The sequence below is a fragment of the Cornus florida genome, unplaced genomic scaffold (assembly GCF_030987335.1).
Source record: "Cornus florida cultivar Cherokee Brave unplaced genomic scaffold, ASM3098733v1 CherokeeBrave_3.0.0_Hap2_Chr01, whole genome shotgun sequence".
NCBI lineage: Eukaryota > Viridiplantae > Streptophyta > Magnoliopsida > Cornales > Cornaceae > Cornus > Cornus florida.
The window spans coordinates 95785632-95809340 of NW_026775571.1; the positions used below are offsets into that span (position 1 = coordinate 95785632).

The following is a 23709-nucleotide window of genomic DNA, read 5'->3' on the forward strand; positions in this document are numbered from 1 at the left end:
CACATGATGGCAATGCAATAAGATAGGTTTGCGCAAGACCAAGCTAGAGTCACCCAAGACTTAACCAGAGTTGCGCAAGATCAATCCAAAGCTAGTCAAGACTATGCAAAAGCCACTCTTGCTAATGAGCGGAAGTTAGAAGAGATGGTGGACCGAATCTCTCAAAGGTTCGAGTCCATGTTGGAAAGGTCCTTTGGAAGTTTGTCTCAAATTTTAGCCCCTCGGCCAAACAACTCTGAAAAGTCTCAACAGTCGGCCTTCCAAGCGAGCAGGCCGGCCACATTTGTTGAAGGGAGTTCCTCTCAGCAACATGCAGGGCCACTCCCTCCAACTCAGCAGCAGGTGCAGTCCCTTCCAATGGCACAGACTTACATTCCAGCTGCACCTGTGACTGCTCCAGTGGCACAGATGACTGTTCCACCAGTTGCGCCCATGCCAACCATCCAACAAGTTCAGAATTCTCCACCTGTGGCATTTCCACAGCAGACTTGGCATGATCAGCCTGGCCAACAATGGCCATACCACAACCCTCAAGCACAACAGAATGTTCTACCTATGAACATTTAGCCAGTCGCACCTGTTCCAGCAAGGCCACCCATGGTTATTCCTATTGCCGTTGGGGACAACCTTTTCCAAGGGAGCCACTTCTTGACCAAGGAGGAAGGAACTGTGGCAGGAACAACTATGCAGATACTAACCCCTTGCTTATGGCGGGCGGGGAGCATCAAGTGGCCAATCAACCTCAAGGTTGGCCAGACAACAACCCTCTATAACCTATGGCGCTTAATAGAGGCCAATTCGCAGAATTCTTTTAACAGGAATTTGGCCTAACTCGAAGGGGTGGAAGGCCAACTTACGGAAAGCCTTATCCAGAGTTCATTGATGAAGTTGAATTTCCAAGGAATTTTAGGATTCCAGAGTTTGCAACGTTCAATGGAGAGGGCAAACAGTTTACCTTAGAACATATCAGTCGGTTTACTGTCTAATGTGGAGAAGCAGCAGCCAATCCATGGCTGAAGGTACGCTTGTTTCCAAATACACTGACTGGGTATGCTTTCAGGTGGTATTCCAACTTGCCGGCCAACTCCATTCAAAGTTGGCAGTAATTTGAGGATTTATTTCATACTCAGTTCTATAGAGCTGAGCTTGAAGTGTCCATGGCAGACCTTTCCAGACTTCATCAACTACTTGGAGAGTCTGTGATGAGCTTCCTTTCCAGATTCAGGCGGGCCAAGTTCAAATGTAATTTGTCTTTGCCGCCGGAAGGATATGTGAAGATGGTTGTGAACGGCTTAGAATTTGAACTTCGCAAGAAGTTTAAAGGTATACAGTTCCATGACTTGTTCGACTTGGCTGGCAAAGTGGCTAAGTATGAAGAGCTCCTTCGTGAGGAGCAAGATAGGAAGAACTCTTCCAAGAGCACCTATTATCGTGATCCTAACTATGAGGTGTATACCACTGAAACTGAAGGGGAGTTTGAAGTCAATGTAGCCGAGCTCAATATAAAGAAGGCTTACACTTGTGAGGCCTTGACAAAACCAAAATCAGCCACGGCCAACTTGAAGGCCGCTTCTGGTTCCAAGTGGAAGGGGGCAGACTCTTCCAGAAGTTACTCTTTTGACATTTCTAAAGCCGAGCAAATTTTTGATTTGCTCATGGCTGATAAGCAACTGATTTTCACAGCGGGCCATAAGATGCCGTCGGCTTCAGAAATGGCCGAGAAAGAGTATTGCAAGTTCCACTAATAATTGTGTTATCTTCCGCAATATTGTGCAAAAGGCAATCAAAGATGGCCGTTTGAAGTTTCCAGAAAAATCAGAAGTCATGGGTGTTGATGGAAATCCTTTCCCCAAGGTTGTTGTAACAAACGTTGCCTCCATGGTTCCAGAGCATTCTAAAAAGGAGGTGAACTTGGTAAATCCAGCGAACAGTGGAAAGTTGAAAATTCCAAAGGCGGCAACATCTATAGAGAAGATAGTAGCTGAGTTGGAGAGGCAACTCCGAGAGGCCTAGATTGCTTTAATCCAACAAGGTTGTTGCCCCAAGTGTAAAGTTCAGAATAAAGGTTGCCGTAAAGACTTTCCAAAAGAGAAGCAGAATAAAAAGCCCTCCAATAGTGACCGGGGTCAGAAAAGGAAAGTCCATAACCGGCTAACTTTCCAAAAGGTGGAAAACACAGTTACTGTAACCATTCTAGAGAAGGAAAGCCGGGTTCATCCAGAAAGAAAGGCAGCAGAGAGGAAATCTGAAATCCTTCCAAAGAATTTGGAAAGGAGTAGAATTTCCTATCAGCCAGGTTTTTGTCCTCCTAGCAGAAAGTTTGAAAGTAGTAGATAGCAAGATAGAGGTTCTAAAGGTGACAGGCATTCCAGGCCAAGAATGGCCTCGGAGGTATGGGTTAGAAGCGAAAATGAGCGTCTCCAACCAAGAATGGTTAAGCCTCCCATCTTGCAAAGTAACAGGTGGGAGAGGCTTGATCATCCTAAGTTCCCTATCCATGATGATTCCTATATGACCCGCACACAAAAGCGAAGGTAGCAAAGGAAGAGGGCTGATAGAAGAAGGTTATGGGAGAAAGACCATGGCTGGTCCAGTTGGCCAAAGAAGACTGTTAAGTCATCAGACTTATCAGAGCTTCCAGCTAGAGAAAAAGAGAGAGATCCTGATGATTTGCTAAATCTTGATTCAGAGGTTGGAAATTCCTTAACTACAGATAATCCTCCGATAAAAGATAAAACAGATTTGGAAATTCCCAGCAGTTCCAGTAGCAGTAAGAAAATCTGTTTTGGGAGCCTTCCAGGTGAATTTACTTGCAATATGGTAGTGGTTCTTCCTTTGTTTTTTTGAGCCTCAGCCAAATCAGCCCAATTCAATGGAAGAAGATGTAGTAGATACAAGTCCTCCCATGGAAAGTCTTGGACAGTCTAGTTCTGGGCCAACCATTATAGAACCCAATAATGGTATTCATACAGAGGAGGTCTTTGAAGATGAAGCTGAGCATCTCCAGAAATTAAAGGGGGTTGTGATTGAAGAGAACAACCCCGCTAGGCTAAAGAAAATTGTGTTGGAAAAGTCACCATATGGCATAACTCAGCAGCTCAAACCTTTGTACATCAAGGTGCTAGTGGAAGGAAGGCCCTTGGTAAGAGTTCTGATGGACAATGGTTCGGTGTTGAATGTTGTTCCAGTTAATGTTATGCGCATGCTCGGAAAGTCGCCTGAAGATATCATTCCAACTGATGTGTCCATTAGTGGATTCACGGGAGGAATAGTAAAAACGCAAGCAATCCTACTGTTAGAGTTAACGGTGGGAGATAGAACTTCCATCACAGCCTTATTTGTTATTGAGTTCACAGCGGCTTATAATTTGCTCTTAGGCCGCGAATGGATTCACCCAAATTTTTGCAGTCCATCTTCGCTCCATCAAATGCTAATATTTTGGGAGGTAAAAGTGGTGGAAGCTGATAGCTGGCCATTTGTGGCAAGGGTTTATCATGCAGATGCTGAGTTGTATAGTGAAGAATTCGTTCTAATCAGATTTATTGGAAAGGATAGAAAGGGCCATCCAAGGAAGGCCACCATGAGAAGGACTCTTACGGAAGAAGATGTAAGGGAGCTTTTCCAAGAAACACCAAGGCCAACAATTTTACCCAAGGCCGGTGTTTAGCAATACATTTCAAACAAAAGTTTTTATGGAAGAGAAACCTAAAGAAAATAGAATACTTGGCCAGGCGGTTAACTACTGCCTTGCCAGGTTGAAAGCACATCTAGCCAAACTACGGTTGAAAAGGGCTGCTGTTGCTGGTGCTTCATTTTCAACCAATGTTTTGGAGATTATGGAAGATACTGAAGACAAGTTGGATGTTATCCAGCTAACAGACTTGAAGGTGGCGCCAACAAAGTTAGACGATCTCAAGGCTGAAGTACAAGATCCACTTTTGGAAGTTAATCTTGGAACAGAACAAGACCCTCGGCCTACCTACATTAGTAAGCTTTTGGAACCAATCTTTAGAAAAGAATTGATTTCCTTACTTGAAGAATACAAAGATTGCTTTGCATGGACCTATGAGGAAATGTCAGGTCTTTCCAGAGAGCTAGTAGAGTATAAGTTCCTAATTAAGGAAGGTTTCAAGCCTTTCAAGCAGCCTCTAAGAAGGATGTCCCAAGAAATTGTTCTAAAAGTCAAAAAAGAGATAGAAATGCAACACAAGGCTGGTTTTATAAGAACCGCCAGGTATGTTGACTGGATTTCCAATATAATTCCAGTTGTTAAGAAAAATGGCAAGCTAAGGGTATGTGTGGATTTCCGGAATATCAATCTTGCAACTCTAAAAGATGAGTATCCCATGCCTGTTGCTGACTAGTTAGTAGATTCTGCTGCCAAGAATGAAATTCTTTCATTCATGGATGGACACTCCGGGTACAACCAGATTTACATTGCAGAAGAAGATATTGCTAAGACAACCTTCAGATGTCCAGGTTCCATTGGAACCTTTGAATGGGTTGTCATGCCATTTGGGTTGAAGAATACCAGAGCAACATATCAAAGAGCCATGAATGCCATATTCCACAACATGATTGGCCATTTCTTGGAAGTCTACATTGATGATGTGGTCATCAAGTCCTCGGTTAAAGATCAACATCTCCACAATTTGAAGATGGCTTTTGAAAGGATGAGGCAGCACAAGTTGAAGATGAATCCTTTGAACTGTGCTTTTGGGGTTTCAGCTGGAAATTTCCTAGGTTTCTTAGTCCACCAAAGGGGTATTGAGATAGATTAAAATAAAGCAAAGGCAATTATTGAAGCAAAGCCACCGTCCACCAAGAAAGAGTTACAGCGATTCCTCGGCCAGGTTGGATATTTAAGGAGGTTTATTGCCAACCATGCTGGAAAGACTCCTGCTTTCTCCCCTTTGCTGAAATTGAAGGGTGCTGAGGAATTCAAGTGGACAGAACAACACCAGCAAGCCTTTGAAGGTTTGAAAAGCTACCTGGCCAACCCTCCAGTGCTGATGCCTCCAATCAAGAAGCGGTCTTTAAGATTATACTTATCGGCCGCCAATGAGTCCATTGGAACTCTATTAGCTCGGAATAATGAATGGGGGAAAGAGCAAGCCATCTATTATCTAAGTAGGGTGCTCACTCTAGTGGAATGTAGGTACACTTCCATTGAAAAGTTGTGCCTTTCCTTATACTATACGGCTATGAGGTTAAGAACCTATATGTTGCCAGTGGCCGTATATATCATTTCTCAAACAGATTTGATTAAGTATATGCTTTCAAGGCTTTTGATCACTGGACGTATTGGAAAGTGGTCATTGGCCTTAATAGAGTTTTCCTTCAAGTATATTCCACAAAAGGCAGTCAAAGGAAGGGCGGTAGCAGAATTTCCAGCAGATCATCTATCCATTAAGATAGATTCAGAAATATGTGATGAGGTGGATAATCTCTATCTTGACTACACACCTTGGACTCTTATGTTTGATGGATCAAGCACTCATGATAGAGGTGGAGCTGGAATAGTCATCATTTCTTCGAAAGGAAGGAAAACCAAATTTTCTTTCTTCTTGGATTTCAAGTGTACAAACAACCAAGCTGAGTACGAGGCACTAATTATTGGGCTGGAGATTCTGCTAGAGCTAAAGGTGGAGAAGGTCCAGATTATTGGAGATTCCAACTTGATACTTAGCCAACTATCTGAAGAATATAAATGTCTTAACTGGCATCTGAGGCCTTTCCGCTCTTTGGCTTTAGAGTTACTTTGCCAGTTTGATGATTTCCAGCTCAAATATTAGTCTAGACATTTAAATACGGAGGCTGATGATCTGGCACAATTAGCCTCTCGAGTGAAAGTCCCACCGGGTGTGGAAGAAGCTCTGATCATAGTTAAAAGAAGGACTCTTCCTTCGGTAGAGTTACAACATGAGATGACAGGTCATTTCCAAACTGATGAGCCAGAAAAGATCAAGCCTGCCAAAAGGACATGGGAGATTTTCATTGTTGATATAGATGGATTAGACTTGGAAGATTGGAGAACACCAATTATCCAATTGTTGCAGGGGCCTAGTACCAATATGGACAAGAGGGTTCAGCTTTTGGCGCCACATTACATTTTGATTGATGAAGGATCCCATAAGCATCCTGTGAATGGGGTATACTTGAAAGAGTATCATCCTTCCATCTATAAAGACTGAAAAGCCACAGTCATTCAGCCACCCACATAATGTGTCTGGCACCATCCTTTCCAAGTGAATCGGAAAGTTGGAAAGGGAGCGTAATGGTCATACTTCGGCCATTCCAAGAAGGAAAAGCTAAGTACTTGGAAAAGTATATTGGCTAAAGTTATAAAGCAGACTTAACTGAATTTCCAAGATCAGCTGATTAGTATGGAGCATTTCATTGAGAAAGAGGTTACACTACATGGTCCAGGTTCTATTCATACTGGAAATTACTCATCTTGCTTATATATGCATTTCCATGTTAGCCATTCCAAGTTAAGTTCAACCATATTGAAAGTACTTAATAAACTTTTTCTTATCCCTTTGCTTTATACAAAACATCTTCTCCTTTTTTTCTAGTACTTCTAATTTTTCTTTTTCAATTTCTTTTCCTTTTTCTTCATGATGGCGGAATTCAAATCCCATGCCTTATTATCAAGTTGCTCTATAAGGCATGCAATTTGGGGGGGGCATCTGTTTATTCCATTATTTTTGGCCCAATGGAAAGACGACATGTGTCGAGTTTCAATAGAACTTACCACGTTGAATCGTAACTCTTATGAATTATTATTGGAAATTATGCAATATTACGTAGTAATTAAACAAGTGGGCCAGTATAATTATACCATATGGGGTTTTCTATTTTAAAAGGAAAGATGTGAGTCCTATTAGGACTTGTCATCTTTAAAGCGATGGCCTACAAATTCCTATTTGGAATGAAGGAATTATTTTATGAAATACTACCATCATGCAATTGTTCAAGATAAATTCAACCAATTGGCTTTCGACACATGGCGAGTTCTATGGAACTTACCATGAAATATTTCAATTCTTTTAGGAATTATTTGTTTGTTATAAAGATTTCAGGGGGGCCAAAGATCGTATATTCCTAAGTAAAAGGAAGACTTACCAAAGGTGGCAAGACCAAAATTGACTAAGTAAGGTAATTGGGCCGGATTTTCTCCTAAATTATAGGAGGCTTCAACAGATAATTTGGCTAAGTCAATTACGTGGCTAAAAAGAGGGAACGTAAGCAGCGACTTATATTTATGGGTATATATATATATATTCATACATATATATATTATATCAAGATACTATCCATGATGAAGAAGCTACTGAAATTAGGGAGTACATGGCACCATGAACTCCAAACCTAGAAGGGATGTCTCAAGAAGGGAATTTACCAAAATCCAAGGGAACGTGGTTGGCAGAAGATCGTGGACAATGACGTATATTTCTGGTTATATATTTATATATATCTTACCCATGAAAAGAAAAATCGCTGGAGTTTTGGGGCCACGACGCATGAATTCCAAAATCAGAAAGGAAAGTCTAATTGAGGGGGTTACTAAAATTAAGGAAACATAAGTGCAAAAGGATAAAGGAAACGTGGGTCATGGAATAACTTCCATATATGTGCATGGTGTATGGAATTAGAGGGAGAGAATGATTCTAAAGAAGGGAGGAATTACAAGAAATCGTGGAACATGATCAGTTGAAAGTGGTGGAACCATAAAAGGTAACTACCACTATTTGAAGTAAGTAATTCGTGTCTGAGAAGAGGAAAAAATTAGCAGCAAATAAAGGAGACGTGGGTTTACAGAATTAGATATATATATATATACATACATGTATAGATGGAATTACAAGGATCGTGGAGACATTTGGCCAAACAAGAACACGTTAGTTGAAAGTGGTGGAACTTTATATAGTAACTACCACTAACTAAGGGAGTGTTTGAAGATAATGGATGACATGGCTAAAATTAGAGGAATCTTGGTCTGAAATAAAGGAGAAGACTACGCATGAGGGAGAAGACTAAAAAAGACATGGGACATGTGGCATGATCCGGACCTTCCAGGTGGAAATTCTTAACTGCTGCTTTTCCATATGGGCAGTTCCAGAACATGGGAGAAGGCTCACCAACATGTATATAACTGCTAAGGCCACTAATTATCAGTTGTAGATCATGGAAGAAAATGGTTTTACACTTGGCAATATCTGGAGAAGGTTAGAAGATTGTGGGACACGTGGCAGTTCGGAGTCAGTCCACGTGGAAGCTGCTAAAGCTGCCACCTTAAGCTGCTGCATGCATGGAAAGTCCTATGAATAGAGCACTTAGAACTAGTTTGCAAACCCTGTTCAACACACACAACCAACAGCACTTCAATTACTTTACATTAATGTATCTTTACATTTATGTAATGCACTTTCAATATGTTTAATTCAAGTCATGCACTTATTATTCCTACTTTCCAGCACTTTACTTTGAAGTCCTGCACTTTCAATACAGCTTTCCTTTCCACTAGCCATAGTTCAGTCAAAAAGTCCTTTTTCAAGGCAAAAAGAACCCTTGAAGGTGGTAATTCCAGTCTGAGATACCCCTCGGATCCGAGACACCGGTTGATCAGGCCCAGGCCCAAACCCGAGGGAATATCAAACAATTAATATTTTATAATGAATACGGAATACAAAATAAATTAAGAAATGAAATTAAAGCTGGAAGGAACTAAAAATAGAATCCGCAAAATATTATAATTATTAAAATCCATCAAACCCAAACTCCAAAACTCCATCAGTTTACAACTTGGGAATCCATCTCTAGTGGACCCCTATTAAACATCCAAACGGAAGATAGAACAACTGTAATAAACGTCCAGAAATAAAACTATAGAGAGAGCCCTACATCGTCGGAAGAGTGAATAGAGACCTCTGCTCAGCACGAACACGTCTAAGCCTGGAACTGTCGTGTACCTGAAAAATAGAAGTGGGTCAGGCCCACGCGCAAGTTCTATACTACTACAATCCAAACAGAGGCCCGATACGCATGTACATCCTAAACAATTCAACAATAGCTAATAGTCCGTAAATATATATATAGTCACACTAAAGGACTCTCACTGGACTACAGGCCGGTCTCAACCTGAATAGAGGTAACATGCTAAAACGCACACGAAGTGGGCATATGTACCTATACCTAAACAGGGTACACCTCCAACTATCGTAGCCAGCTACACATCCCGATGCATATACGCTCCTTAGCCATCGGTCCTGAGGCTCAAGCTCATACCGAGGCACCATAACAGTACATATATAAAATCCATCCAAAATCCCTGGTATTGCCGCTCAACAAGTAGTTGCCATGACAATACAAATTCATGGGACTTAACTTTTAGTTAATCCCATCCTTATTCCAAGTAGGTGGGTAATGGTATTATTTTAAAAACCAAACCCATCCTTAGATGCCACCGTCCCATACCGGTGCCTACTTTCCAATCCTCCAGTAGTCAATAATACCAATAAATCAAATATATATCAACTAAATTCCAACATCCAACATTCAATGTTAGCAGTGATAAAATAAGCATTGATAAACAGGGTCACAACAACAACATATACATGCCCAATTTAAGTTGTTTCCTTTAGTCTGATATAAAGACAGAATTAATTAAAACTTCTATTTAACACCTTACAAATGACATACAGATATGTAGGGTATGTATCACAAAATCCTAACCTCCACAGTTGATACTAACTGTGATAATGTAAGCATCAAAATAATATTTACAGTATGTATGTAGACATGCTCAAATTATAGTGTTCCACAAAACCGATCTAGTGTTAAACTCAAATCCTCCTAGTATTTAAGTTCCAACAGTTGCTATTACAGAAGTTAAGATAGCTATCATCTAGACCCGTCCTTCCAATAATTTATACTAGCAGTGGTAAGGAAAAACGTGAACCACAGAACCACAATGCATCCACAAACATGCTTAGTCTAGGTTGAACAAGCATACAACACTACTGTAACTACCAGTTTCATAGCAAAACAGATATCATTTTAGTTTGGTTTAATCTTCATTAATCTTGGAATCATTTAAGAGTGCAAAGAGTATGAAGCTTAAGGGAAAGAGTAAGGATAGAATCTTGCCTCATGGGTCGTTACAAATGGTATCAGAGCCTGACCCAGCCGGAAGTGTGCCGACGGGGACGTCGGGCCTCCAAGGGGGATGGCTTATGATGACCTTGTGGCGGGTGTGTCGTGGGCGGGTGCGAGAGACACTGACAGACTACCACACTGGCGAGCTACCGATGCACAGTCCCACAACGCCTGGGTAGAGGAAAGGTTAAGTGCTTATATGTAAGTGTGTCACCTCCAATTGGTATGAGGCCTTTTGGGGTGAAGTCCAAGAGCAAAACCGTGCGGGCTCAGGCCCAAAGCGGACAATATCATACCATGTGGTGGAGTGGGTCGTTACACAGTCCTTCATACAATCGCCTGATCCCTACAATCTCCTACTAGATAGTTGTTCGGATATCCACTTTGGAACGATAGCAGTTCCTGGCACACCCGACATCTACTCCTACTTTCCACTCACCTGGAAAGTGGAACTAGCGCTTTTCCGCGAGCCGAACACATATATATATAAAATATAAATTTCACCGAAGAAAATTTATCAATTTAACAATGGATATTAATGTAAAAAATGATCATAGAATTTCTAAAATCAAAACGCAAAATGTCAAAAAATTTGCTTTAGGAATAACTATGTTACCTCGATGGAATTTAATATCAATTCAATTTTCACACAACTATTCTAACTTGAGCTTAATTTTAGATTTTGAACGTATTTGGGTTTGTTTGAGTTAAGTAACTTGGGTTGACGAAAGAGTTGGGTTGCGGTTGGATTAAAATTTGTATACTTAAATTGAGCAAAATATATAACTTTGATGAAATTGCTTAATATATAATTGATATATACTACATGTAAAATCTTTAAATGTAAATCAAGCACTAATATAAAATTATGTTAGTAAAAGTGGCAATTAGAAGAAATAGAATAATATAAAATAAAAGAGTAATGTCACTTGAAACTTTTGAGAAATTGAAGTAAATTAAAAATAAAATTCATTCATTGGCAACCGGGAACAAAAATGCAGTACCAAGAAGGAATAGGGCAATATACAAACCCAATCAACATGTTTAATTTATAATAGTATGATTATTTGATGTTAAAATTGTCATTAATAAAGTATTTTAAAACTTAACATCACTTGCCATATTCGGCAATAAGCATTAACTAACATTTATGTCATTTTAAATTTTTGCATGTTTTAAGTGGTAGCCTAAATGGATAATAAACGCACTTATTTTACTTACCATGTTCTGCCTTAAGTGCTGAATGACTATTAAACAGGGCCCAAGTCTACATAGCTGAGCTGACGTGGAATATCAAAAGTAGGACTATCAGAATGGAGGATAGACTACTCGATTAAAAGTACAATTTGCATTCCTGTTTGATAATATGAAATTTGTTTAATATCAGAATCTTTCAACCCGTCAATATATTTACATGTCTTGCATGCTTGGAGTTCTTCCATTTTGCAACATACAATTTCAACAATTCATGATAGACTTGGTAACATCATCGAGGATTTAGTTCACTTATTGTTGCCTCATTCAAAGAACACGACTCCATCCTTTTTCGAAAGTTCAACTCTGTTTTGGTACGATCAAAGAATGGAGGTTGCAGAGGCAATGGTAGAGTATCAAGGGAACTATTGAGCATATGAACTACGGATGGCATGGAGGGTCTGATATCCACATTTTCTTGAACACACAAGAGACCTATATGGATGCATTGAATGACTTCATCTTTCAAATAAGAATCTCCAAGACATGGATCCACCAACTCCAAGGATTTTCCGTTTCTCCAACATTTCCAAGACTGAAAAACACGTGAAATGATTTAGAACAACTATGGATACTTTTTTCTACATAGAAGAGATGCAGATATTTGTACTGAAAAAAGAAAAATAACAGTTGCAATAATCAGTCTATACTCACAAAGCCCAAAAGATCCTCATTCTCAGACGATTGATAGAAATTACTGTTCTTTTTGCCACTTATGATCTCCAAAATTGAGACTCCAAAACTAAACACATCGGACTTGACAGAAAATTGTCCATACATAATATACTCTGGAGACATGTAACCACTACAATTCAAAAATAAGAAGTCAACCTCAAAGAATTTTAAACACTTTCTTAAATGAAGTTAAAACATTTTTAAAATTATTGCTGGCATGATGAACAAAAGATTCAATAATATTAATAATAATTTAAAGCATAGAGATTAAATATATTAGCGGAAGCATGAATTTATTGAAGTGTCAATAACAACTTTTACCCTTTCCTTTTTCATTAAATAGTCGGGATTGATAATCTTTAAGTTCATTAATTCAAAACATGGAAAACATGATGGAGTGTTTGAAAACTTACAATGTTCCAACTATTCTATTTGTACTTCCTTCGATTTGATCCACACCAAATATTCTCACCATGCCAAAATCTGCAATTTTTGGATTCATATCCCCGTCTAATAATATATTGCTAGCTTTGAGATCCCGATGAATAATTCTTAGTCTAGAATCTTCATGAAGATAAAGAATTCCTCGTGCTATGCCTCCTATGATCTTGTAACGTCTTGACCAATCAAGCTGTTCTCTTTTTTTTTGAATCTGTACATTGATTATCAGGTTAATAATAATCACACTAAATTATAATGCGATGCAACTCAATCAAACTGACAAATATAAAGAAGATAGTCTATCAAATATTACAACTCCAAATGTTCCAGTTCCATACACTGGCTTATATTATCTAGGAAATGTTTCCTATCTTTGAACAATATTCGTCATAATGCAAGAGCGTGTACTCATATATATCTTAAAGTAATACGGAGTAAATCTATAACTTGCTGCCTTTGTTCAATTGAGAGAAAATTAATAATCATCAAGGAAAATCATCATTATTATTATTTTTTACCTTGAAATAAGGAAAAAAAATAAAAATTCAAGAACTAGATATGTGTTGAGAAGGGTCAAACCGAATAAAAAGTAGTCGAGACTTTTGTTGGGAACAAATTCATAAATGAGTATCTTCTCTTGTCTTTCCAAGCAGAATCCCAGTAATCTTACTAAATTTCTGTGCTGAAGCTTGGCTACCAATAAGACTTCATTCTTAAATTCTTTTTCACCTTGTCCCGAGCTTTTAGATAGTCTCTTCACTGCTATTTCTTGTCCATTAAAAAGTGTACCCTGAATGTATATAAAAATAATAAACTTCTAGATCACTATAAATTTCACAACAATAATTTTATCAGGGTGGTAAGAGCACTCCATGATATTTTTACTCCATCTTAGAAATTTAAATTTTTTTGAAATGCATTTACACGAACAAAATAAATATATTCTTACCTTGTACACAGCACCAAATCCACCTTCACCAATTTTGTTATCATCTGAGAAGTTATCTGTGGCCGTTTCAATTGTTCTTAAATCATATTGCAAGGACGGTACTGTTATCATATCACTTCCATCTACATAACCTGTGCTACCAGTAATTTCTTCTTCTGTAGCATTGTCTCTCCTCCTAGCTGTTGTTCTTATGTACCATATGCCAATGGAGAAAAGCACCACTGCACCAACTACTGAAACAACAATTGCACTTTTTAGTTGTGATGAGATTCCTCCTGCAAGAACGAAAACTGATGGTTAAAATTTTGTACTTGCCAATTTTACCATCACATGCAGAGAGACTGACATACCAATCCCATAATAAGTATTTCAGCAGTTGGATAAACCATGCTTATTATCATTTTTTTTTTAACAAAAACAAAAAGAAGAAAAACAAGTAATTACATTTAATTGCGTTGAAAAATCGTAAAGCATGTTGCAGTGCATTGCAGAGAACTCTAATTCCCTGCATATGCATGTGATTGCAAAAAAGAGTGTTTTGGTTTTAGTAATACCTTCTAAATGGAATCAAATCAAACTCTGTACGCATTAAACACATCTGGGTTTATTGCTATTTAAATGCTTAAACTGTTATTGGACGTCAAAATGAATTGATTAAAGTTCTATGCATACAATATACTAGTAAAGTGTATAAAATACTCCTAAAGTATATTTAGCTTAATATTTTTATTCCACATTTTAAAAATTGTATTATTAACTTCCTTAATCTTTAAAAATTAAACAAAATATTTCTCAAATTACTTTTTACAAATATTTGTTTTGATTTGAAGCATTGTTATAATGCTCGTTTTACCTTTTTACTCTTTTGAAAATGTCTATGTATGTTAATAATTTTATGGTAAAGAGGTGTTATGTGCACATTAACTATATTAAATACATTTTGAAAGAATTTTTCTCACCTTGATGAATTTTTCTCACCTACATCCAAGAAAACTACTTGATTGAAAATTCCCTATGAACAAATAATATTCCCTTAATGAAATTTATTTGGTAGACTATGTTTCATACCCAAAACAAAAAGAAAAAAAAAAGATTGAAAGAGTTATATAATATGGTAAGGGTCATATATTGAAATCAAAATTGTGATCCCCACAAAATTAAATCAAATAAATTATACACCGAATAAATTTAAGTTATTTTGTATTTGGTTGCATGGAATTGGTGCATCAAACTAAGTTTTCTTCTTATTAATTTATTTTTTTATTTTTTGGATGGTAAAACTAACACATACTTTTTTGCCCACATCGGGGCTCGAACCAAGAAGGGAGGTTATACCATTGGGCCAAAGGCCCTTTGGTTCTTATTAAATTTTCTCTAATTCTAATTATAAATATTTTTCCTCTAATTCCTTAATAAAAATTTTTCCAATTCTAATTCTAAGTCAGCTATTCTATGCAACGGAACATGGTATAAATGTCATGACATAAGGTTCTTTAGGCAATGTCTTCAATTTTAGTAGTATAAGGTTATAATTAAGGTATGTGGGATGTGAAGTTCATACCAGTAGAAACCGGAGGAGGAGGAGAAAGAACCGGTGGTGTAGGCACCGGTGGTGTAGAGGCAGTGACATCGAAGAAAGGGTAACTCTCGTAGCGAAGATTACAGCTCGGAAATATAACTCTCCCCCCCTGCCTTCTGTCGCAGCAACCTAGAATTTTTGCGATGCCACCTTGAAGGCAGAAGTTGCAACCATAAGTAGACAGGTCCGGTGTGCACTGCACAAGTAAATACATCTTCTGAAACGCTGTGAAGTTGGTCACTTGGACTGCAAACTTCTTACCTGACCCGCCACTTGCTGCCCGAGTCGCTAACTCGGGCATTGTGCTCTCCAACACCTCCATATACTTCTCAGGCTCGTTGGTCACATTTTGTATGTTATACAAAGCAAACACAATTGATGAGTCCACATTGGAGAAGATATTTCTGTTGGAGTAACGTAATAAGCAAAAGGTATACCAAATCACGGCCACTGTCCTGTTGGGACACAGCTGCAGTATATCTTGACTTGCAGTTTGGACACAATCGTGACATTGATCGGTGGTGACATCGCCCCGGCATAGAAAGAGGCCGTAGACTGCGTTGGGGCTTCGACCGGCAGTGAAGTTATAGAATCCGGTGTTGGATTTGGTGGCGTTGGAGGAGAGGTTGGAGAGGAGGAGATTGAGATTGGCATGGTAGGTGCTGTTAAGAGTAGTGCTGTAAGTGGTGGTGTTTGGACAGTAATATACAAAAGGCTGGGAGCTGATTTTAGTGGTGAGGAGGCTGAGCAAGCAAAGAAAGTAGAGAAGGGGTATGGAGATATTAAAGGAAGGCATAGTGGGTGATCAATCAATCTCTTGCTTGGATTTGGGCATAGAAAGAGGTTGTTTGGTTTGTCAAAATCGATCAGATTCAGATACAAGGTCATAGGAAATGAGTGGTGAAGGTGTTGAGGGCTGAGGCGGCTTAGAAAAACTTGATTGATTGGAGTCAATAAAGCAATTTTGATTTTTAGTTTGGAATTTTCACCAGATTGTTGGTTGTAGAAAATAATGAGAGAGTGATGACTTGATTGATGAGGATAGGAGTGGAATGGATATGATAGGTTGGAATTTTCTTTGCACAGTGCACCAAGAAAAGGGGTCACCCATTTTTGCCTTGGTTATTTGGGTTATCCGAATCATTACCAAATTTTAATTTTTAACCAACATAGTGGATCGGAAAGATGCAAAGCCAAGCTTAAATTTTTAAAATCTATTCCTCTGATTTAATAATTCTTAGTTTATGAGGATAAAAGCAAATGTATCATGAAAGATTAGTGGAGTCTCCAAAAATTTAGTGGAGGGTTGCCGACTTTGTATCAAGTGACAAAATAAAATATATGACATCCCGTTCAACCTCACAAATTTTCTTTTTAGTTTCATTCTTTTAACTGAAATATTAAATTTTAAAAATTAATAATATTAAGGGGCATTATATAATTTTTTTATATACATATATGAAAAATAAAAAAATTACTATATATATTATATAGGGAGGGTCTAGGGACAAGTGCCCCGGGCTTACACGGACTCCGCCCCTTGATTCATTTGAAACAAATTCTTTCGATTTTGAGTGACAATTAATTATTTTTAGTGTAAGTATCTCCATGTGGTGTTATCTCTTTCTTCATAAGGGAACTAACAGTAACATGTCGTATATTTGGACCTAAAAAAAAATTAAAAAATTTTGAAACGAAATCCATTACATGCATTTCGAATTTAAAATGTTAAAATATAAGGGTGGCACTGACCGAATTTAAAATGTTAAAATAAGAAAAGCACTGAGTAAATGATAAAATTGAGTTCTTATTTGTTATTCTTTAGGGTTAGTTTGGTTAGCATGAACTAGTTAGAAAGAAAAAGTAAACGGAAATTTTTTTAATTAGGAAAGTGATATTCCTGCAACGAGTTAATTTTCCTCAAAATGTTTCCTCTATAAAACACGCGAAAATTTTAGTTTTGCGTGAAAGTTATATCATTATGTGTTAGTTTCCAATTATACTCTTGTCAGGTATTTCTCTTCTTTTTAGACTCACAAAAGGAGTGTAACTCTTTAAATTAGGACCCCTAATTAAGTTACAATTTTCTGACTTTTAAATTAAGACTCTATATATATATATATGCACGCACATATTTTTATTCATAAAACAATTATTTATATTTTTTATTATGTTTGTTGCATGATCTATTTTACTTGGTACTAATTAAGTTACAATTTTCCGACTCTTTAAAATAGGACTCTATATATATGCATGCACATATATTTTTATTCATAAAATAATAATTTATATTTTTTATTATGCTTATTGCATGATGCATTTTACTTAGTATTGAATTCATAAGGGTAATTTTGATATATAAATTATTTTCTTTTCATTTTCTTGCTAACCAAACTAATGAAACAACATTTTTCCACAAATTCTTTTTAAAAAAATATCATGCTAACCAAATGTATGATAGAAACATAATTTTCATTTCTTTTACTTCATTTTCTTTTCCTTTCACTTTCTACCATCAATTTTCGACTAACCAAACGAACCCTTAAGGAAAAAAAAATATTTTCTAATAACCAAATAAGTCTTTAGTAAATTTCAAATTTCATAAAATCCAATCATTTAATATTCAAAATAATATAATATCTCATTTATGTTAATTCCATCAAATTTTGTTTGTTCCGAACAAAATAATTTTCATTTGCATATATGTCCTTACTAGGATTTAATGATGGCTATACACCTATAGTGTTATTTCGGGAACTTGATTAGTAAATAAGAGGAAAGAGAAGATAGGAGGACATCCGTTCAATATTGCCCCAATAGGTCCTATTAGGAGAGTAAAAGATGCATTTTTGCAGTGATTATATGTGAAAAATGGGGTTTTTGTTTGACTAGTAGTGCTGAAAATTCAAAAAATAGCAATAGGCGAGTACAAATGCTAATCTTTCAACCTCTGACGATTCATTCATAGTCTCTGACCTTGAATTTCTTTATAGCATACACTTATTAACTTACATTATCTAAGGGTGTTGTTCAGTAATGGATGCTTCATTCAGAGACCATTGGACTGACTTGCTTGTATATTGATCTGAATCCAGCCCTTCTGGTATGCTCAAGTCAGTTCCGCTACGGCCAAAGAATCGGAGGATGTTGAGGCAACGCAATTGTAGAGTAACAGAATAACTGTTGAGAATAAGAACCACGGATGCCATAGAAGGCCTGGCATCCACATCTTCTTGAACACACAATAAGCCAATATGGATGCTATCTCATGACTTCTTCATCTCTTGAATAAGAATCAGCCAGAATGGGATCCAACAATTTCTTGGGCGCTCCAATAGCTCAGAAGGTTTTCGGACCATCTGATTGATAGAAATTATTATTTTTTATTCCGGTTATTATATATAGAACTAACATTTCAAAACTGAACACGTCAAAGAATTGTCCATGCACGGAATCTTGAAATTCAAAGAAAGAATATGAGAATCAAAACTCAATTCAATATTATTCACGATGGTGTTACATTCAATTTATAGAGTAATTTCTAGCTAAAATAGGTAACTAAATATACAATAATCGGGAAACTAATTACCTACCAATAGCCCTAAATCAAGGAGAAAATAATGCAATCCTACAGCTATACAATCTGTATAATCTCGGATTACAAAAAATAAAATCTTAATACTCCCCCTCAAGTTGGTGCATAGATGTCACACATGCCCAACTTGTCTAAAATTTTTGAAAACACTTGATTTGAGACTGCTTTGGTGAGAATGTCGGCTAGTTGATCCTCCGATCAAATCTTAGGCAACTCCACAATTTTTCCATCCAATTTTTCCTTAATGAAGAATCTGTCTATTTCGACATGCTTTGTACGATCATGTTAAACTGGATTATAAGCAATATCACATGTTGCTTTATTGTCACAATATAGTCTAATCAGTTGCCCAGGTAGATAACCCAAATCCCGTAAGAGAAGTCTTAATCACAAAGTTTCACAAAATCCAAGCGCCATGCTTCTGAATTCAACTTCGGCACTCGAGCGAGCAACAACATTTTGTTTCTTGTTTCTCCATGTAACAAGATTACCTCTTACAAAAGTGAGGTAACCAGAAGTAGATTGCCTATCATCTATAGCTCTAGCCCAATCAACATTAGTATATACATTTATGTTTTGATAACCAGCATTTTTAGCGAACAAAATTCCTTTTCCAGGAGCAAATTTCAGATACCTCAAAATGCGCATAACTACATTCATATGTTGCTCTCCCGGATCATGCATAAACTGGCTAACAATGCTTAATGCATAAGCCAGATCCGGTCTCGTGTGTGCTAAATACCTCAATCTCCCTACAAGTCTTTGGTATCTTCCTTTATTAGCAGGTACTTGGTTGGACTCAACACATAGCTTCAGTCCTTCTTCCACTGGTGTCTCAGTTAGTTGACATGCTGTCATGCCAGTCTCTTGTAATAGATCTAAAGCATATTTTCTTTGATATAGAAAGATTCCTTTATTAGATCGAGATACTTCGATTCCAAGAAAATATCTCAAAGGACCTAGATCTTTCATTTCGAATTCTCTGGACAAGTAATTCTTGAGAGCCTTCATTTCTTCAGGATCATTCCCTGTAACTACCATGTCATCTACATATACAATGAGTGCAGTGATCTTACCCTGTTATTTCTTTAGGAATAATGTGTGGTCTGAATTGCTTTGACGGTAGCCAAAGGTTATCATTGACTTTGTGAATCTTCCAAATCATGTTTTCGGAGATTGTTTCAACCCATATAATGATCTCTTTAACTTGCATACTTTCTGACTATACTTTTCGGGTATCATGCATGCTGGTGGGAGATCTATGTAGACTTCTTCAGATAATTCATCATGCAGAAAGGCATTCTTCACATCGAATTGTTACAATGGCCAATCCAAGTTCGCAGCTAAAGACAACAAGACACGAACTATGTTGATTTTGGTTACAGGTGCGAATGTCTCTGTGTAATCGATTCCATAGGTTTGGGTGTAACCTTTTGCCACCAATCTTGCTTTAAAGTGTTTAATTGTGCCATCAGCTTTATACTTCACAGTGTAAATCCATCGATAAATATATATCCATATCATTAAGGCTTCTGGATTCCTGAAATCCCTACGATGAATTGCAAACATGTTTAGTAGCTCCAGAATCTATCCATCAGGAATTAATAGATGCAACCACATAACATGGGTTAATGATTAAATATATATTTTCCTATGTCACGTCATTGCTTAGACAGTTCGTCCTATAGTGTTTTAGTTAGCGGCAAAAGAAACAGTTTCATTTGCCCTCAACATACACTGCCTTATTCCCTTTAACCTTTTAGATACCTATGTTTTGTGCTAGTCTAGTCCTATTATCATCCTTCTTCTTTGCTTTGCCCGTCCACTTGGGCCTAGAAGAAGATGGTATAGACTAGGTTAGATTGATAGGAACGCCCATACTCTTGATTATCCCTTCATCTGTTACCAATTCTATAAGAATATCAGCGAGTGTGAACTCAAACTGATTCCTTATTTAGTTCACTCTAACAGAATCGAATGAGCTTGGTAACAAGGCAATAATCATGTCAACTTGAAACTTACCACTCAAGTCAGCCTTATTGATCTCCAGCTAATTTTTAAATAATAAACAATCATTTTCCAAAATTCGATTTCATACTAGAGTTCCTTAGGCTATCTTGATGCTATTCAAGTCTGATATAGTGCTTTGACATACTCTCTATCTAATCTCACCAAAACATCTTATTGACATTTAACATGATGCTTGAAGAAAATAAAATAATGTAATTGTTAGCTTTGGAGCGTATTCGAGGTAAACTCTAGAATATTGCACCAATTCATCTCATTTGCCTTATTTCACTTATTCAAAGTATTAATGTTCTCTTGGGTATCTTAAAGTAAAAGGATTAGGTTTTAGGAGTAGTAAATACACTTGTACCACCACGTTGTGAATAAAATATCTAAATTCCTTTTCTAGTCATTATAAATGAAGTCTACATACATTGAAATTAGCAAGCAGATAAAATGGATTAGACATAATTAGTCTGAATATAAATGCATTCATACAATATGCAAGGTGAATTATTAATACTGTCATGTATATTTAAAATTAAAATGAGTTTGTTTACCACATAATATAATAAATCTCAATCGAACAAGAGATTATTATCATTATTGGTGAACAATCCCTTTTAATTAATGCGGGTCCCTCAACTCTGTAGCATAATAAATCAACCAATCAATATGTCAATAACTTATCCTGTTGGAGGAGTTCATTATTACTATTGTAGAGATTCATTTGCTATTAGGTGAGCACTTCCATTAAAATAATACTATGTGGGTCCCTTAACCACTGCATGAAAAATCGGATAACCAATACGCCAATAACTTATTTGGTTGGTGAAGTTCATTATTGCTATTGGCGGGCAAATCCCATCATTTTTATATCTCTTAAGACAATGCCTTGTTTATCATATGAAATGATTCCCGATTTTATTTAGCCTTTCTAAAATCACCTAGTGTAGACCACTCCGTTGGGAAGCTAACACTATTGATTTTAGATTGAGTGTATAACGTTATTAAAATTCTAACGAAAAATAAAACATTAAATATGTTGTCATTATAATCTAGACTCTTTAAATCATGCGTATGGCCTTATTTTTAAAGATCTAATTACAATGAACATTTAATATTTTTATTTTCATGAGACAACCATTCTTGTAATATTAAGACTCTTCAAATCATGCGTGGGGCTTTATTTTTGAAGATCTAATTACAATGGTATTAATAACGAAGGCCATGGGGCAATGTATAAAATTCCCCGCTCCCACTCAATTTTTAATCATTCATAATTAGGGTTTTCATTTTATTCAAATACATGATATGATGCATGCAAAACGTCTTGATTTTAATCCAATTAAATTTAAAAAATATTTGGACTTAAATGATTCACTAATATTTAATTTGAGGCACACTTCAAAAATAATTTACAAAAATAATTTTTCGTTTCCCAATAAGTGCCATCTAATTAATTAGTAATCAAATCCAATTAATTTTCATAATTTAACTAATATAAATCAAGCCATTTAAATAAATATCATGGATCCAATGCATGAATAATAATAATTAACAATTAATTATTTCATGCATCACATACAACAATAAATGACAGATAAAGCAAATTAAATGGCCAATGGATTCAGCTTTTAACATTTAATTGCTCTAAGTATTGCGCGAGGGCCCATTACCGACTTGTAAACACCTGTAAGGAGATGGTACGAGCCTAGAGAAGCAAAACAGCGTTCGGAACCCGTCGGGGGCATGCAGCAGGTGAATGCACGTGCCCCCACGCGCTGGCACGCACCTGGGGCGCATGGGACGCGCTTCCACGCGTTTCACGCGCGTGGAAGTAAATTCAGCTTTAGCAGGCGCGTGCAATGCACGCGCCAGCATGTCATGCGCTTGCTACTTCCTGGCGCGTGTTCCTCACGCACCAGGCTCACCCTTTGGTGCGAAGCATGTGATTCCAGCCTCTTCCAATGCCTCTTCTCGCCGCCGGCGAAGCTCCGGCCACCGGAAAACGCCGAAAAATTCTAGAAAAATCAGAAAAATTCCCAGAAAATTAAATTAAGTCTCAAAAAATTCCAGAAAAATTTCAAAAAATTCGAAAAAATTCCAGAAAATTACTGAAGCATAATTTAACCCTTTCGGACCCTCTTGAAGCTTCATAGCATCCTTTGATGAAAATTACATGGCTTTAAAAATATTTACAATTTGAAATACAATGGAAAAAATTAAATTACATCATTGAACTTTCAAACGGCTAAATCAAAGCCTTAATTACATTCATCCAAAAATAAAATTACATTCAATAAACCTATAAGCTTCATTCATGGCCCAAACACACATCATCATCCATTCACAATTATACATACATCATCATGTATCAATACATTAAATCATATATCAATATATATATATATATATATAATTTGGATCCATGATGATGAATTTCATAGAAACATGATCTCTAGTAATGAATTAAACCATGCTCTGATACCACTGTTGGGAAATGTGCAATATTTAAAAACTTTTCGAGGGATTTAAATTCATAAATCTTGATTCATCACATAGAGACAAGTTTTATGCAAAAATAAAAATATGATGTATCATTCAATTAATGGATTGAATACTTATATCAAAGGTCTGAGTAAACTTTTAAATCTTTCATCTAAAGTGAATGTTCTCATTTATTGTAGATCCCTTAGCAAGATGCCTTCTCCTCGGATCTCCATCTTCTTGGTAATTGTTTTGCTTTTAAGAATCACTCATAAGCCTCCATGAATGACCTTGGAAAACTAGGCTTGTGGGAGTCTCCATTAGATGAGAACATAAACCCTAATTTTCTAGAGAGAGAAAATTTATTCCTTTTTTTCTTCTTCCAAAAATCACCCCTCAAATATTCATAGACCATGTATATTTATAGGCAACATAAAGGTAAAGAAAAGGAAACAACAAATCCTTCTCAATCTCTAATTCACATGTTTCAAATCTAATATGATTCCAATATCAAGTTGGGCTATGAGTGAGAATTCATTGGGCCTATTATTTTATTGG

The 23709-nt window shown here is 36.8% G+C and overlaps 1 pseudogene; it reads right to left on the reverse strand.

Annotated features, from left to right (window-relative positions):
* Positions 1-11487: 11487 nt before the first annotated feature.
* Positions 11488-15940, reverse strand: LOC132307628 (cysteine-rich receptor-like protein kinase 44; annotated as a pseudogene).
* Positions 15941-23709: the final 7769 nt, after the last annotated feature.